Source organism: Capsicum annuum, chromosome 12 (assembly GCF_002878395.1).
Source record: "Capsicum annuum cultivar UCD-10X-F1 chromosome 12, UCD10Xv1.1, whole genome shotgun sequence".
Classification (NCBI taxonomy): domain Eukaryota; kingdom Viridiplantae; phylum Streptophyta; class Magnoliopsida; order Solanales; family Solanaceae; genus Capsicum; species Capsicum annuum.
In genome coordinates, this window is record NC_061122.1 from 150,962,764 (window position 1) to 150,981,087 (window position 18,324).

Sequence of the window (18,324 nt, forward strand, 5' to 3'; positions counted from 1 at the left end):
TTAGTCATGAAAATTTTTGTTTAATACCATCTTTGTCATGACTCATTCTTCCTTCAATCTTTGTGAAGGAACAAAAATCTCCTATTAACTATGAATCTTTTGCCGCCACCTGCACAGATTTGGTACAACATTATATTTATCGAACAGTCTCTAACACAAAGCTCGAAAATCCTATGATTTTGGTGGAGAATAATCGCAGTTGTAAGACCAATAATGTTAGAGAGAAAATTCTCCCTTATGGGCAAGTGTGGAAATCTCAGTTGTTGTTTCTGTTGATAACGCCCAAGCTACACCTTCAATCTGAAGATTCTGAAATCACTGTCAAATATAGTAACCCAACAAAGGTTGGAGTTGAATCTCAAGGAAATATGTGGAATTGTGGCTCTCAGTTGTTGTAATTAACAGGCCAAGCTAGAAAAGTAAACAGGGAATTAAGTAGAAATAACGAATAAGTAGCTAATATCAACTTTGGTTGTAATCAGTCGTCGGTGAACACTAGGATTGTGTCTCCCTTGGCTTCTTAACTCCGTAGGCTTATCGTGCTTTGTTGAACCAATTAGATACCTTGCATGCAGAATTTGATATGTACCATTTACCGTCTTTTGGACTAGCTGACAGATTTCACCCTTTACCTTTTGAGTCTCAGGATGTCGTGTTACTAACCCTTATCCTAGATCCCAGTTAAATATTACCGTTTGAGCATCTAGTTATTAGATGACAGCTAACCCTCTTACTTAGATAATACCTAGTAGCGTGGATCGATAGTTAGACTTCAAATTACTATTGTACTTATCTTTTCCTAGTCACTACGCCTCTTTTGATGTAAGTAGCAATAATCTAGGCGGGATCCTAATATTTGAAACCGCTAAGATATCTATTAAAGTGAAGATAATACAATGCATATAATGGTTATTGATTCAGAACAACAATATCACTTCCCCTACTTCGTCAATTCGCCAGGGTTTTCAAAATCCTAACTAAGGTTTTTTAATCCCGCATGCTTGTGAAGTGATGAACAACGTTCATAATTGAAAGCATAAGATGTAATCACAATAATCACAACTAAAAATCCAAAACTTTAACTGAATTAATAAATCGAAATCAATACAAGAGAATTCCAAGACTAAAATCGAATCTTGAAATCAACATATGTTTGTAAGTATCAAGAGTGCGTAGCTTCTACTAAAAAATACATAAAGGATATTTATAGTACATGATAAAACCCTAATCAAAGCCCGAATTAAAAAGAACAAAAAAAGGTTGGTGACCGCTTATCCGTGTATACATGCGGCCTGGCCTTGGGCGCATGTGCCATATGCGGCCTGACCCTCGGTGCATGTAGATATGGGTAAGTTCAAGAAAAATTTCCTGCAATGTCTGCTCTCTGGATTTGGACTTCTGAAACTTACCCTACACATATGCGGTCCACATGTGCTATATGCGGTCCGCATGTTGACATAAATAAGTGCCTGCAGTTCGTTTTCAGTTTTTTCACCTTGTGGATTTTCAATTTTGGTACTTACCTTAGTCTCATACAGACCACATGTGCTATATGTGGTCCACATGTAGACATAGGTAAGTGCCAAGCCATCCAATTCTTGCAACCAAGCTTCCAACATCAAATTCCATCGCATGCTTTAGTCACGTACATTCGAAAAGTGTCATGAATACCCCAAAAATGATTACGTAAGTAGCCAAAAACTCCATTTTTCATCTTTTTCATGATCTTAGCATCCTAAATCTAGTTTCCTATAAAACATACCAAAAACACATCATATATAACAAAACAAACTAAGAAACTTGTATATTTTCATAGTTTTAAGAGTCGAAAGTGCTATATTTCTCTAGCACATCAGTTGTGCATATGCACTAAAGTTCTAATTAATACTAGTGGCGCTAGGCCCGTGCTGAGCACTGGCCCACCATGTTAAGATTAAATTTTTTAAATTGTAATAAAAGCAATGAATTAAATCATCACAACTAAGTATTGATATATTTATATATAATACGAGTGTATTTAGAAATTCAATTGCAGTTTATATTCTTATGGTAAATTTACTACCTAAAGTTTAGATCTTTCATTAAATGTTAAAGAAATATATTTATGCATAAAGTGACCTAAAAAATTAAATATTTTTAAATAATTTAAGTTTTTAATTATTCTAATTTATAATATTTTTCTTCTATTCGAATTTAAGTGACACTAATATAATTTAGAGAGTCTAACAAACATCACAATTGAAGTAGCAAAATATACATGTCTTAAACGACACATAATAACTAATTAAAAGTAATATAGTAAAATTATTATAAGAAATACTTGTGAAAATAATTAAAGCGGGCCTCATATAAGATGTCAAGTTATTTTATCATTTTATGTCAGTTTTATCATTTTTATTAAATATTATTAATTTTGTAATACTTAGATAACTTATAATAATTAATTAGAGCTAATATAGTAAAATTACAATTGAAGCAGTTGAAGCGGATATGTCTATTTAACCTTTTTAATTAAATATTATTAATTTTCTAATACGTAAATGACATATAGTAATTAATTAGGGGTGATATAGTAAAATCACAGAGCAAAAGTGATTAACAAGCATGTCGACCACCAAAATGAAAAATAGTTTAATAAATTAAATTTCCTTGTTTACATATTTTATTCTTCATTTAGTTGTACCTAATAAAAATTGATATATTTATCATTCAGATTTAGCCTGTAACTGTGTATTTAATTTTTTATTTGAATCTAATAATTTAGATCTCAGTAGATACACTATTTTCATACTTTCTTTTTGACACAGATATTACTATTGTAAAGTACTTCATCCAACCATTTTTATTTTATTTTTATTTTTTTATCCTTGTTATTAAATATTATTTATAATCTAATACTTAAATAACTTATAATAACTATTTAGAAGTAATATATTAAAATTACTATAAAAAGTACCTCCGAGAAAAATTTAAATGGACCCCATATAAATCTTCAAGTTAATTTTAAACATAAAGAGCTAACATATAATTGCGTGTCTACTTTATCTTTTTTTATGAAATATTATCAATTTTTTAATCTTAGATGATCTATAATAATTAATTAGAGGGAGATATAATAAAACTACGATTGAAGCAGTTGAAACAGACATTCATATATGTCTATTGTATTTTTTTTAATGAAATATTATTAATTTTTTAATACATATATGACTTATAATATTTAATTAGGGATGATATAGTAAAATCATAATTGAAGCAGCTGAAGCAGAAATGTCATAAATATTTATTTTATTTTTCAATTAAATATTATTAAATTTTTAATGCAAAAATGACTTATAATTATTAATTAGGGATGATATAGTAAAATCAAGATTGAAGAATCATGTCTATTGTATTTTTTTAATTAAATATTATTAATTTTCTAATATATAAATGACTTATAAAAATTAATTAGGGATGATACAGTAAAATCATTGTTGAAGCAGCTGAAGCAGACATGTCATAAATATTTATTTCATTTTTTAATTAAATATTATTAATTTTCTAATACATAAATGACTTATAATAATTAATTAGAGATGATATAGTAAAATAACGATTGAAGCAACTGAAAAAACATGTCATAAATATCTATTTTATTTTTTAATTAAATATTATTAATTTTTTAATACGTAAATGACTTAGAATATTAATTAAGAATGATATAGTAAAATCACGGTTGAAGCAGCTGAAGCAGGCATGTCTTCCACAAATTATCTGCTTCAGCAACTTATCGTAGCTATAGTAAAATTATGGTTGAAACAGCTGAATCAGACATGTCTTAAATATCTATATTTATTTTTTAATTAGATATTATTAATTTTCTAATACATAAATGACTTATAATAATTAATTAGGGATGATAGAGTAAAATAACGATTGAATCAAATGAAACAAAAATGTCATAAATATATAATTTATTTTTTAATTAAATATTATTAATTTTTAATAATAAATGACTTATAATAATTAATTAAAAATGATATAATAAAATTACAATTAAAGCAAATGAAGAGACATTTCATCCACAAGTTACCTTGGCTTATATACTAGTAATAGATACTCCCTCCGTTTAAAAAAGAATGACATACTTTAACTTGAAACAAAATTTAAGAAAATAAAGAAACTTTTGAATCTTGTGGCATTAAATTAAAGTTATGTTAAATGTACCAAAATGTCCTTTAATCTTATGATTCTAAACATGTGAAAAGTTAAAATTAAAGTATTGTCAAAAAATAAATGAGTCATTCTTTTTAAAATGAATTAAAAAGAAAAGTATATCATTTGTTTTTTAAACGTAGCAAGTAATAGATAATAGATAAATATATATTTAACTAATATTAATAGCCTATTGGAGTTCAAAGACCGCCTAAAGGCCGGACCATCAAATTTAGGTTGATTGCCTTGTCTTCCACATCTTCTCTCATCCTTTTTAAAGCATCATGCTTAGATAAGAAATGTTGGAGTTGAGAATAAAATTGATGAGGTTCCTCTTTTAGACAGAGATACGAAGATGGTTAATATGATCTTTACCTCCTATTCGGATACTGACCAAGTCTCAGTTTGAAAGGTTGAGTGGTTCCCAAAAGAAGGATTATTTTGATAAATTAGACTACCGAAAGCCCTCTATTAGAAAAAAAAACTGATAGAGGAAGCTCGTAGACAAAGAGAAAAGAGAATTTCTTCGACTGAGGGCAAAGCCCCGGATGATGAATCGCAGGAAGGCCAACCAGAGCCAATTCTGTTGCCAGGTATGGCTATTCCTTTAAGCTTCGATTCAGAAGTGGCTCATCATCAGTGAACAATGACTTGTAAGACAAGTCCTTGAAACCAACGGTCGGGACCATGATGTGAGCTTTGATAGCATTAACCTCGAGAGCAGTGCAGAAATAAAAAAAAAACATCATTGCATCGGTTAATGGACGAGTAAGCAACGACGAACAAGACTTCAGTATCCAATTCGAGTTTGTTGCATTTTTCACCAATCCAGGTTGGCCCACTTACACAGTAGGTCTTTACGTTCAATTTGCCAATATAGAGAAGATCGGCACAATTCACAGCAATGCAAAGGTAAGAGGTGCGGATATGTCGATACCTAACCTATGAAATAAATTAATTATATGTATAATGAATTTTTTTTTTTTGCGTGAATATTTCTTAAATTTTGTTTTAATATCTTTTAATGATTTATTCTTTTCGTAAGATATATTTATTAATTTGTGTAATTTATTATTTTATCCTGTAGTAATTGCAGAGTTATAGATTTCTGTATAATAATTTATCCTAATTATATTGTAATGTATATCTAATTCTAAATTTTCAATGTTATTTATTATCTTGTGTTGTTCTTCTCGTAGCGATTTTTTTAAATTATATAAATTATCACATGTACTTTTTTCTAAATTTTCTAAGGTTTCTTCTATTCATATTAATTTTTCTTTTAGATTCTTCATTATTTTTCTAATTCGATTTCTATAATTAATTTTTTATTTAGATTATCTTAATTTTCTCTAGTTTTTCTAATATATTTTAATATTTTTTAATCTAAATAATATCCTTTCGGGTAATTATTCAGGTATAACTGTGCTATTCAATTTATAGTTTCAATTTCACAATCTAATACTTTTTTTAATATTATTTTCTTAATATCTATAATTTCTATATCTCTAAATATATATAAGATTAAGACTTTAAGATTATCTATCATTTAAAATTGACTAAATATTTTATTATAATATTTTGTAGTTGTTTGTTTTAGTCTTAGTAGTTCTTGCATATTTTCATTAAGAAATTCTATATATTTTATATTTTTAGTTTTCATGTATTTGTCTATATTTACTTTCATCTGTTTTTCTATTAACTGTATGTTTTTCATATCTTTTTTCAAAATTTCTAGATATATGTAATTTATTATAATAAGTATTTATAAGAATAGTTAGGTAGGTATGATATATAATTTATTCTAGTCATATAATATTTATCAAATGCTTTTTCTTATATCTACTATTTTTATATCCTTAAGTGCATACAAAATAAGTATTTTAAATTTATCTACCATCACATCATATAAATAATTATTCATTTTTATAAAATTTCTATTTTCAAAATATTCCCTCCAATCATATACATAACAAAATATGGTCATCTTAGATTACTATATACTAGATTATTCTTAAATAACATGTTTTTCGATCACTATTAGCATGGTAATTTGGATACTTTTTCCTTAAACAGTGCCTTTACTCTGGTTACTCCCCACCATGACATAGTTCTTAGGGATTTTTCTCCGTTTTCACTTTGTTAATAAACTTCTTAACATATTATTATTCGAATAATTCTACTATAAAGTAACTAACATGAATTTATTTTATCATACCATAATTGTTGGGAATTATGAATTTAGTTATTCATAATTATAAATAAATATACCTATTCGGGTAGGTTTGATATTTCTGAGGTTTGTTCCTCCATAGTTTTCTCCATTGAAATATATCTGTTTTTTAATTAACTAAGCAAAATATTTGTTGCGGACAGGAGAGAGTATTTGTGCTTCAACATATGAAGGCTTGCCTTGCAATGCCTTCGATTCCTCTTATTTATAGAATGAATCTTTACAAAAATATTCACATTTTTTGCACGTTTTCTAAAATTAGAAGCCTAAAAAGTCTAAAAGGCTAAAATAGGCTAAAAAGGCTAAAAGTCTAAAACTCTAGCCTATACAAAAACTTTACGTAAAATGAATTTAATATCTTGTCTTCTATTATTACACCGTTGATATCTTCTCGTTGTCTTATCTGCTACTTTTTCATATCTCCATTATTGCTTCTTATCTTGTATCTTCCAGCTGGCATGCTTATCTTCTTGATTCTTTTATTCCAGGTGGACTTCTGGGATAATATTATCTTCTCCATTACATCTCGAACATTAATGGTCTGGATATTTGTGTCCAATTATCTTGCAATATCTTATCAATAATCCATCTAAAATAAATTCTCTCTTAATTGCTTTTGCAGTAGATTATTTTTCTGGGTTAAATAATGTCATTATCCATTGCCTAACATCTTCCATATCTGCTTGTCATAGTTCTTTTGAATTTGAATAAATCATCTGATGGTCTCTTGAATAATAGCTCCATATTGAATTTCCATTGGTATAATTATTTGCTAATTCTTGAATAATTGTAGATAGTCCAATGAGTCGTTTATTTGCGTAGAAATCAGGTATCTCAATTCTGGGTATCTCTAGCTGTTGTATAATATCTTTCGGTATAATTATATCTCTGGTTAATCCTATTTTTATAACTTGTATAAATGGTTTTATTTCGTCGTATAATATCTCTGCTGGTGCAGTATAACACTTTATATAAAATAGATTTCCTTTGGTTATTCTTTTATAGGTGGTGAATATTTTATGTAATTCTTCCATAGCTGTTAGTTCTTCTTCGTCTTGAGTGTATATGGTATTTAATAATCCATAGTCAAAACAAGTTTTTATTAAGCTTGAATTGGTTTTGGGTAGTGCAATTAGCTTGTTGTAACCTTGTAATTTTTGGGTTATATAATTTGTGTTTGGTTCTTTGATATTTGTAGCTCTGGGGTTAAGGTTTAGGAAAGTTTGTACTATGTAGATATTTTTTATGTATTTTTGGGTTGTATAGTTGTACATTTTTATATCTTGGTTCAGACTATCTCGGTATGTGGTAATTTGTGAGGATATAAACAAGGGTTTTTTGTATTTTTGGTATAAATGGTTTCTCAAATATCTTATTCATATTCATGTTCTGATATCTTTGTCTACTAACTCCTTTGCTTGTACCTGCAGAAGTAGATTGATAAACGTTATGGGTTTTATGGAGTGTCCTATCATCTCCTTCTAGCTCTGGAACTTTAATGTCTTTCGATCGACATAACTCTGCACACTACTGAGTTAGCTGATTTGTAGCTATAGACTTCAGTTTATCTTCATTAGTCTTTAGCTTTTCTATCTCATTACCCATACTGTCCACTTTCATTGAAAGCGTAGTTAGGGTGTTGAGTATTTTTTCTAGAGTATCTTCTTCTATTATATCAGTTTGTGTAGCTTTGTCTTGATATGTAATTTGCAATAATATTTTTGTTAGTACTAATTACTTCAATTATAAATGTGAAATTTAATATATTCAAGACTAGTCTCCGAGTCTCTTTTGTTGTAACTGAATTTTATATTTTCTTTGTTAACCTCCAGCGTACCTGTGTATTATCTATTCGTACAATAAACTTGTTATATACAATATATGACTCAAATGCTAACAAACATTTATATAATGAACATAATTCTTTCCTATTTATTTTTCATTTTATTTCTGTTTCATTGAACGTACCTGAGTAGTATCTACAATGGTGTTCTAATTTTTTTGCTTCATATCGGTATCTAAGTACTCCTTCATAACTACATTCACTAGCATCTGCTTCTACTATATATATAAATTTTCTATTTTCATTTGGAAATTGTAGTTTTGGTAATTCTTTACAAAGTAATTTTATTTTCTGAACTTGTTTTTTATCTTCTTCATTATAGTTATATTTTACATCCTTTTTTAATTTTTTCTGTAGTGGTTTTAAAGTTTCTTCTAATTTTGAAATATATTCTCTTACTTGGTTTACTAATCCTAAAAATGATTGTAATTTCTTTTTTGTATCTAATTCTTCTTTCAAATTTATTATTTTTTGTACTATATGTTGTTGCATTTTTACTCCACTCTTATCTATTTTGTATTCCTAAAAATTCTATCTGATTTTTCATAATTATAAATTTCTTCTATTATTAATATCTTATCTCATACTTGTATTTTTACATTCCTAGCTTTATAAGTAATTAAGCTTCCTTTATTATTAAATCCTTTAACTATTATTGGTGTTTTTAATTTATCCCATTTACTTTCTGGTAAGCAATTATATCTACATAAATTAGTTTCTGCTCCTGTATCTATCATAGGCGTATAATATCTACTGTAATATCCTTCTACTACTATCTTCATTAATACATATATTTTCATTTTATGTTAAGGCTCTTCTTAAGAATAATTTCTCTCTGTTATATGTTAAGGTTAATTGTGTATGTTCTATATTATATGGTTTACTTGTTCTAGCCATTTTATTCTAATATTATATCTGCTTTTTGCATTTCTTCCTTTACTTCAAATTCTATTTTTATTTTTCTAATTCCTATTATTTTTTCTTTTTCTGATATATTTTTACTATTTATTAAACTTCTTGGTAGATCTGGGCACATATCATTATCAGTTTTTATTTCTTCATTTTTTACTAGGTATTTTGCTATATAATTTTCTTCTTGTCCTGTATTTAAGAGTATTAAATATTCTTTTTCATTTATTTTTTCTGTTATGTAATATTGGTTTAAATTACTTGTTGAATTTATTTCATAACTTGTTCTTTTTGATGGGCTTGATTCTGGTTTTTCATCAGCTATTCTTTTCTTTGTACTTATTCTATCATTTACTATTTCTAAATTTTCTTCTATATCTATGTCTCTATAGCTATAATCATTATAATCTATTATTTTTACAATTTGTTCGAATGAACTTTCTATTCGTATTTTGTTAATCTTATTTTTACCTGTTATTTTATGTTTTGTTGTTAATACATATAAATTTTTGCATCTTGCTGTAAATATTTTACTTCCTGGGGTTAATTCTATTCCTGATATTTTCTAATATAATACTAATGATTTATCTATATTTTTATCTGTTACCACTACTGAATAATTTGCACTTATTATAAATTTAAATTTTTGGTATATTAGATTTCCTTTTATGACAGTTATTATGCTTTTTTCTACAGCTTTTATAATTCTATCATCTGCTAAATATAATTCTATTGGTGTATCTATTCCTTCTCTAAAACATGTTTTTATTAATATCTCTGTACCTCCAAGGTGTACATATTTTATTGGGTCTCCTCTACTCTTTATATCGTTTATCTGTTTATTAATTATTCTTTTTGTTACTAGTGGTATACTAGCTTTACCTTTTGCATATCTACAGTCTATTATATGTTTCTTTTGGCATACTACATAATATTCGTCTTTTTTCCTAGTAAAAATATTTTTTATCGTTGGTATTTTAAATATTTTTTCTACACTTAAGTCTAATTCTTTTCCTTTTATTTCATCAAATATGTTACTGTCAAATATTATTTTTTGTTCTGTTCCTTCATCATTTAAATATTCTTCCTTTGTTATTATTTTTATATCTTCTTCAGTCATTTGATTCATCTATTTCACTATCTATTTCATTATCTGTTTCATTTTCTGAAATTTCATATATACTATCCTCACTTTCTAATTCATAATCTATATACTCTATCTGCATATATTCTGTATTATCTATTTTTATTTCTGATATTTGTTTATTTTTTGAATTTTTAGGTAATTTACAATCTTTAGCTAAATGTCCTAACTTTCCACAATTATAACAAATACATTCTTTTATAGATTTCTTTTTTCTATATGGTCTTTTGTATTTATAATTTTTTACATAATATCTTTTTCTTGGTTTCTTGTATTTATATTTTGATTTTTTATATTTCTTATATTTCTTATGTAGATCTTGTTACTATTGGTTGTTTAAATTTGTTCTAGAGCACAATTACTCTTATAGAAAAATTAACAACACTCTATTTGTTAAAAGAAATGGAAAAAGTCATTTGTTTATCTATATATATGTGGATAACATTATATTTTGAAGAATTAATGAATAACTAAGCAAGGAATTTACTAATAGGTGGTGAATTTGAAATGAATATGGTGAGAAAACTCACTTTTGTCTTAGGACTTTGGATAAAGAAAACACTTTCAAGTACTCATACTCACCAACAAAAATACACTAGGGATTTGCTGAGAAAACATGACATGAACAACTCAATACTAATGATACACTAATTTGAACATTATAAGCTAGATCATGATGTACTTGGTATCCTTATTGACACCAGGTTCCGAGGAATGATTAAGTATTTTCTATATCTTACAGTTAACCGTATTGACATTGTGTTAGCATGTGGCTTTGTGCAAGATTTCAATCCAACCCTAAATAATCCACTTGAAGAATGTCAAAATTTTGATAAGGATCAAATTTTGTAAAGGATCTATTTCATATATCAAATCTATTCACCTTTATACAGTAGTTTCATTGGCAGAAAGGGAAAAATACAACAAAACTGATTAAGAGAACAAAATTCACTTAAAAATTCTTTCAATTATGAAAAAAGCACATGCAAGGTAAACTATAAACAATAGATTCTTGATTCTTATATGCAAATGGAGAATACCGATTCCTTCAGCGGAGAATATCGATTCCTTCAATGGAGAAATAGAATAGCGCAGAGAAAAGCAAAGATCAAAAATAGCAAAACTTGAAAATCGAAGATATTGTACTCTAAAATCAAAGACTGCTCCTTACCGATTCCTTCAATAGAGCAGTTTCACACCAAAATATACCAAGTAAAGCATCAATTTCACAGAAAACACCGGGTATAATAACAGTCTACTAAGACAAGAGTTCCTGGAGTAATAGCGAAGACAAGAGATCCCAGAGTAAGAGTTCAGCAAAATCTACTAAGCAAAATTTACTAAGAGTTGAGCAAAATCTACATATTGAAGATGTGAGAATGGAAAATTGGGGATTATCCTAAACCTAATACCCAATTTTGATTTTTTTTAATAAATATAATTAATTCTCGGGTAACCTTTTAATGTTGGAGAGAAAATTCCCGAGTGACATTTTTTATCAAAAAATAACCGTCCCAATAAATTGTCTATAGTGATGATTTATATAACTGTCGCTATACATTAATCTATAGGGACAGTTGTATACATTAGGCAACGGTTAATATTATATTTTCTCCTAATACATTAGACTACAATATGCAATGATTTAAAACATACCCATAGATAATTTTTAGCGACGGTTATTGAACCGTCGCCTATTTAATCATTACTATAACTGCCAGTTCTAGTAGTGAAAATTGCTACATTCATCAATTTTCAGGTAAGTGGATGGTGTGATCAAACCATCTTGGTCACGAGTCCCAATGGGCTAGGTAAGTTGAGCAATAAAATTAAAATTTAAAATTTTGAGGATGAGAATGAAAAATTATGGACTTTGGCTCCTAATCATACTTTTGGGATCATAAACTTAGGTTACGGGCCATAAGTAGCACGAAAAGTATCAAAATGCCAAGCCCGAATTACAGGAAAGTGGGCCAAAATTTTTGGCCCAGCACTTGAGTCTTGCACATGCTGGCCATGAGTTGAATTTGCACCATATGCCTAGCCGTATATGGCAGACGCAAGTAGCTGCCGCGGCTAGGTCATGTGTGAGCCCAAATTTTGATTAAAATTTTGGACCCACCAACACTTATATAAGACCTAAAACAACCCCCATCTATATTTAAACATTCTTAACCTCATTCTAACTTATTCAAAGCTTCAAAACTTCACTTTTCTCTTTGAATTCAAACTTCCCTCTTAAAACATAAACTAATCTCACATTTAAGTTAAGGTTAAACTGATACTTGTTTGAGATACCAACTTGTCCCAAAATACTAAAAACATGTTTCAACTTATGTTTTTCTTGATTTTTTTTTTGTTCACTTCTGGATTTTCATAAAAGATAACTTTCTTGGCTCCTAATGGTTATGTATTGATTTATTTATTGTTTAAACAAGTTGATATATGTATTACCATGAAAAACATATAGATTCTATCATGCTTTTATGTAGGAGCCCTTAAGTAGCCTATAATCTCAATGTAGGGCCTTATTTTGAATTAAATTTTATGGTAAGGCCTTAACCGGAAGTTGAACTTTAATGAATAGAGTAATACCATAAGTTGAGCATGTTAGGTTGCATTGAAAATCATGATTCTTTATATATGTTTGCAATTTGGAATTTTTGGGATTTCAAATAAGGTTTAGGAGTGTGAAAATTGAGGAAAAATTTAAACTTTTTGAATTTTGAGATTTTCTTCAACTTTCTCTACTCCTCACTGTTGTTGCAGACTAACGACTAGGTTTTTAGGTACATATGGCACCAAAAGTTGCTAAAAAAAGAAGGTCAATACTTTAATGAGACAGGTAAAGTCTCCTAAGCCCAGTGGTTTAGTGGAGGAGTACCCAATGCAGTGACATAGCGATGTTGTAGTTGGGATGAAATACAGAGTTACTAGAGGACAGATGCGTCGGGCTGCTTAGGCAGTTATAGCCCAGCTAAGGATAAAGTCAGTACGGATATCACCCCCGCATACTTCTTTACCAAATGGTGATGAGGAAGAGAATAAGACAGATTCTGGGTCTACTCCATAGTGGCAACTCTGTATTAGCATTAGCTCACACATCAAAACCGTCAACTTAAAACAATTGCTTGTCCTCATGCAACTCAGCACAACTAAGAGAATACAAAGCATATTTGGCAGTCAATCATCCATATCATCTCAAAACACTTTCACCATCTCCAAGGTTAGTCAATTCAAGAACAACTATGTATATTATTGAAGAACACCAATGCAACACACAGGAATCAAGATACAACATTAATTATGCTATAACAACCATGCATAGACTAGTATTACACTCTCCAAACAAGTTAGCAACTAGCAACATATCTGGTGTGACCTCACATTAAAGAAATCCCCTTCATCTTATATCAGTAATCATATATGTAACCATGGGGACAATCAAAGAACTCACTCTCAGAACGAAGTTCCAACCAATGTATGCCAAGTACCATAGGCTTGCCCTTATCTTCCTTACCCAGATCTTCAGATAGGTCAGCCAGGATCACTAAGGTCTTCTCTTAGGCTTGTAATGTAGGTTAGGGGCTGGTATGATACTCGATGGTATTTAAAGTGACTAAGCCTCCTTGACACTACACTAGCTTTTTGGGGTTTCACTCCTTAGCCTTTTCTACTCTTCTCTTTTTTTGATCACACTTATTTATGATGGGTGCGGTCTTTTCCAAAATCATTTATTCTTTTTCACAATTTTTATTTTTCTTGGTCTCTTCCTCTACACACAACTTTTTATTCTTTTCTTTTATGCTACCTTTCTTTATACTCATTCTATATCATGCACCCCTATGATATCCACCCTCAACTTAGGTCATTTGCTTAAGTCAAGGTGCACTGTATCTAAGGAGGACCAGGGCTAAAATAGGTTCATTGTGATCTAAATGGGAAGGTAACAGGTGTCATAAAAAGAAATAGGCTAATTAGGCTCAAAACAGGAATCAAGGGATATTTTGCACATAGGGAAGGTCATTTTGGCTAAAGTGAGCTAATATCAAAATGGCCAATGATCCTTTCCTAAATCCTATCCTTCAACCATGGAAAGACCAACTAGGCAAGTTTTGGATCTAACACACAATGGGAACTAGGTAGTATTTCAGACACATACAACACAAAGGTACAACACAAGCTACTACCCATTTGGTTTATGCAATTGTTTAGCAATGGTTATCATGTCACTAGTACTAATGCCATAACAAGATGCACAGTGGTCACACATAAATGCATATCACACAGTTATAAAATAGACCTTTGGAGAGGTGTTCAAAAATGAACAAAAATATGTTAACCACCTAAGGTACTTGTATTTCTCCTAGTTAACTACAATATTTTATAACAAATCACAATACACCTAAACATGTTGGCTCTACTAAGAACAAGACTCCAAGGAAAAGAGGCACGACAACAAAAACCCCAAGAGGACATTAATACCCACAATTAGTCCAACCCCCAACTTATAATCATACATTGTCCCCAATACATCAAACCAAAACAAGAGAGTCAGAAATATACTTGTGGCACCATGGGTGCAAAGATCTGATGTCAATCACATAATACAAATACAAACAACAAAATACCTTGGGTTGCCTCCCGATAAGTACCTAATTTAGTTCCTCGACATGACTACATTATCTTGACTACTCAGAATTCATCAAGATACCTTAAAAGTGCTTCATACATTATCCCTCCACTTAAACAATTTGAATTTCACCCCCAACTTAGAGTCCATCTTCTAGCCTCGATCATAGGGGGTGGTACAAATAATTAAGAAGACTAGTAATGGATTAAGCATAGTAAACTACTCGGCCTTAAAGTGAGGTTTGTTTTTATATTGATTATCAAGTGTAAAATAAAGAATATAGGGTTTTTGCTCCTCATCTTCACACTCTTCCACTATTGTAAATAATTCCAGAGACACGATATCATCTAAACATAATGTGGAAAAATGCTTCGAGTGAGGCCTAACTAATTCTACTTCAAAATTTACACGATCTACTACACACTCACTTTTATTCACCTTCTCAATGTCAGTCTCAAGATCAAGATGCCAATCGAGTGGTTGTGATTCTTGAGTTTTCTCCTCAAATTGGCTAATGTCCCCCTCATATTCTTCTTTGTTTAGCCATTGTAAACATGGTGGGAGTGGTAACTCTTTTAGCTTTGCCCATACCTGTTCTTGATTCTCTAAGATGCATTTCATCAATTTGTTCACTTAAATCATGACAACACACATATCTTCAGTATGATCACTTTGACCACAAACCAAACACCAAGTTACAATAAGTAGGACAGTATCCACATAATAGTGTGAAGGTCCCATCCATGCACTTCCAGGTAAATTTGGACAGAAAGACTTAAAATATGGCCCCCCACAATAATAAGAAGAATCATCATCACTCAAAAAACCATCTATCGAGGCTGACATCTCAAGAAAGGTATGAGAAAAATAAAACTAAAAGAAAGTAAATAAAAAAAACTAAACAATTATTTACAAGTTTGAATTCAAGCAAGTAAACTAAAACTCCAAACCAACTCAATACGCCAAATTGTTCCCTCGCAACGGCGCCATTTTTGATAACGCTCAACTTACACGTCAATTTAGTGTAAGGCGATCGTCGTCAATATATTTACCCAACTTTTGGAGTCGGGGTCAAATCCATAGGTTATAATGTGTGTGGCGAATAAACTAATTTGAAACTATAGCTATGAGTTGAATTCAAACAACTGGTACGAAAATATAAAATGGGGGTTTTGGAGATTAGAAAATAATTTTTGGTTACCTTAGTTTCAGTTTGTAATCAAGAGTTTATAGAAAAATCAAAGTTTTGTTCACTAGGGATTTTGGTACTTAACAGATGCTACTAGTGGTTCAAGATTCTCACAGTAGGTAGGACAACAAGTTATCTTTATCGAATTTATGCTTAAATGTCTCTCGACCTACTTAAGCATTTAATTACCTAATCCTCTCAGACTTAGGAAATTTATATTCATTGCCCAGATTTTACCATAGGTTAACCAACCTTGTTACATCTCTGATTATTAAACGGAATTTTAGTGTTTCTATGTCCCTGTTGATAATTCACTTCCCACGATATTTGATTTATTTCTTAAACAAATAAAGCAGGTGTTATCTGTCGTTTGCAACCAACATACCATAATTAAACCATCAGAATTATCAAGAAGTCCTACCACCTTTCAAATCCTGAACACTCGACACCTTATCAAGACCTAACCCTATATCTCATAATTCAGGTTAAAGAAATTTAGCCACTCATGAAGTAATAATAGAAGTAACTAGATGAATTCATGCTTTGAAAGATAAAATTACCACAAAATTAATAGAAACTAGAGATTCTACGAATAAATCACCAAGGAAATCCCAAAATAATGATTAAATTCTCTTCAAAGTAATTGCTTTTTTAAGCCAAGAAGTTAGAGAGAGAAAATGTCAAAGTATTGTGTCTCAAAACTCAAGGTTTGGAACTCTTAAGAAAACCCTAAACAAGGCTTTAAATAGTTTACCCTAATTATGGAAACCAAATAATAAAATTTAGAAATTCTTTGGATTAGTTGATGCCATTTGTGATAGCCTATCAGGAGGCTGACGACTTATCACAAATGTCATTAATTTTATTTTTTCTTTAGACACTTGCTGCCTAGCGCTGATGATAAATGGTGACACCCTATCAGCTCCTTGACAAATTATCACAAGTGTCATCAAGTCTCTGCTTTAGTTTTCATGTATTGCCTTAGGTTGATGGCATTCTTGATGTCTTATCAGCTCCTTAACGGCCTATCACAAAATGTCATCATAGCTTTTAACTTAGGTGAATTCTCTATCTATGAGATGATAGCTTATCACAGGGCTGACGACTTATCACAAATGTCATCAGCCCTACACTACCTCTATTTACTTTAGATTTTAGTTCATTTGCTTCCATTCTTGTTGGTTCTCTAACATATTAGCTTCTTCTAAAAAATCAAACATAAATAATCAAAAACGAAAAAAGTTGCTTAAGACTTTGCAATTATTCTTAGTTAAAAGCCTCAAATGTGTTAGCATTAGCTCACAAATCAAGAGTACCTCCGTTTATGCACAATAGTTAGATGTACCCCATTTTAAGGAGGGTATAGAACAAGCAACCCTACCAGTACATCAGGGGCAGAGTCCTGCACCCACATATGCCATGGAGGCATCTCTGAGGTGGTGTGTAGAGGATATACGGGCAGTTTATGATATTGATTGTCATATCTTAGATACTAGCAGTCTTAAGAGACTTATTTATGAGGAGACCCAGATTGATATATCTGAATTTAGGCGAGTACCACAATTACGGTATGTATTCGATCGTTACCAATTAGAGTGGATGACCAGAACACTTGGTTGATATAGCTCGGCCATAGTATGTGAGTTTTATACATTATATCAAGATACAACAGATCTTTTTATAGGCAGATTACTAAGACAGATGAGACACATGAAGTAACCACAACTTGAGCATACACTTGCGAGAGGGGTCAGAGTTGATCTATCAATAGAGACTATTTGTTAGGGTTTTTTTGTCTAGATTATTACACTTTCGTATGTACAACTAAGTGTTACTATAGATTGAGATTCATAAGTGATCGATATTTATGTGTGAGGTTGATCATAAATGAGAAAGGGTTGAGATAGCTAGGTGGATAGCTAACTATATTTCACCTTTGGTGATGCTACTCGATGGATTAAGGTTCATGGTATGATCAAGAAGGGTACATTCACCGTTGCAGCCATATTTTAGTGTTTGTACATTCAATATCGACTATTCCCCATAACTTTAAAAAATTTGTTGACTTGGGAGGGAGCAGCCCTGGTTGCTAGTATGATGGTCGGATATGCTATTAATTTTACAGCCATTCGTAGCATGAGATCCATGATAGATAATTTAGGTAGATGACTAATCT

General features: G+C 30.2%; 1 pseudogene; it reads left to right on the forward strand.

The window, feature by feature from the left end:
* Window positions 1-90: 90 nt before the first annotated feature.
* LOC124889676 lies at window positions 91-7,916 on the forward strand (annotated as a pseudogene).
* The last annotated feature ends 10,408 nt before the right edge of the window (window positions 7,917-18,324 follow it).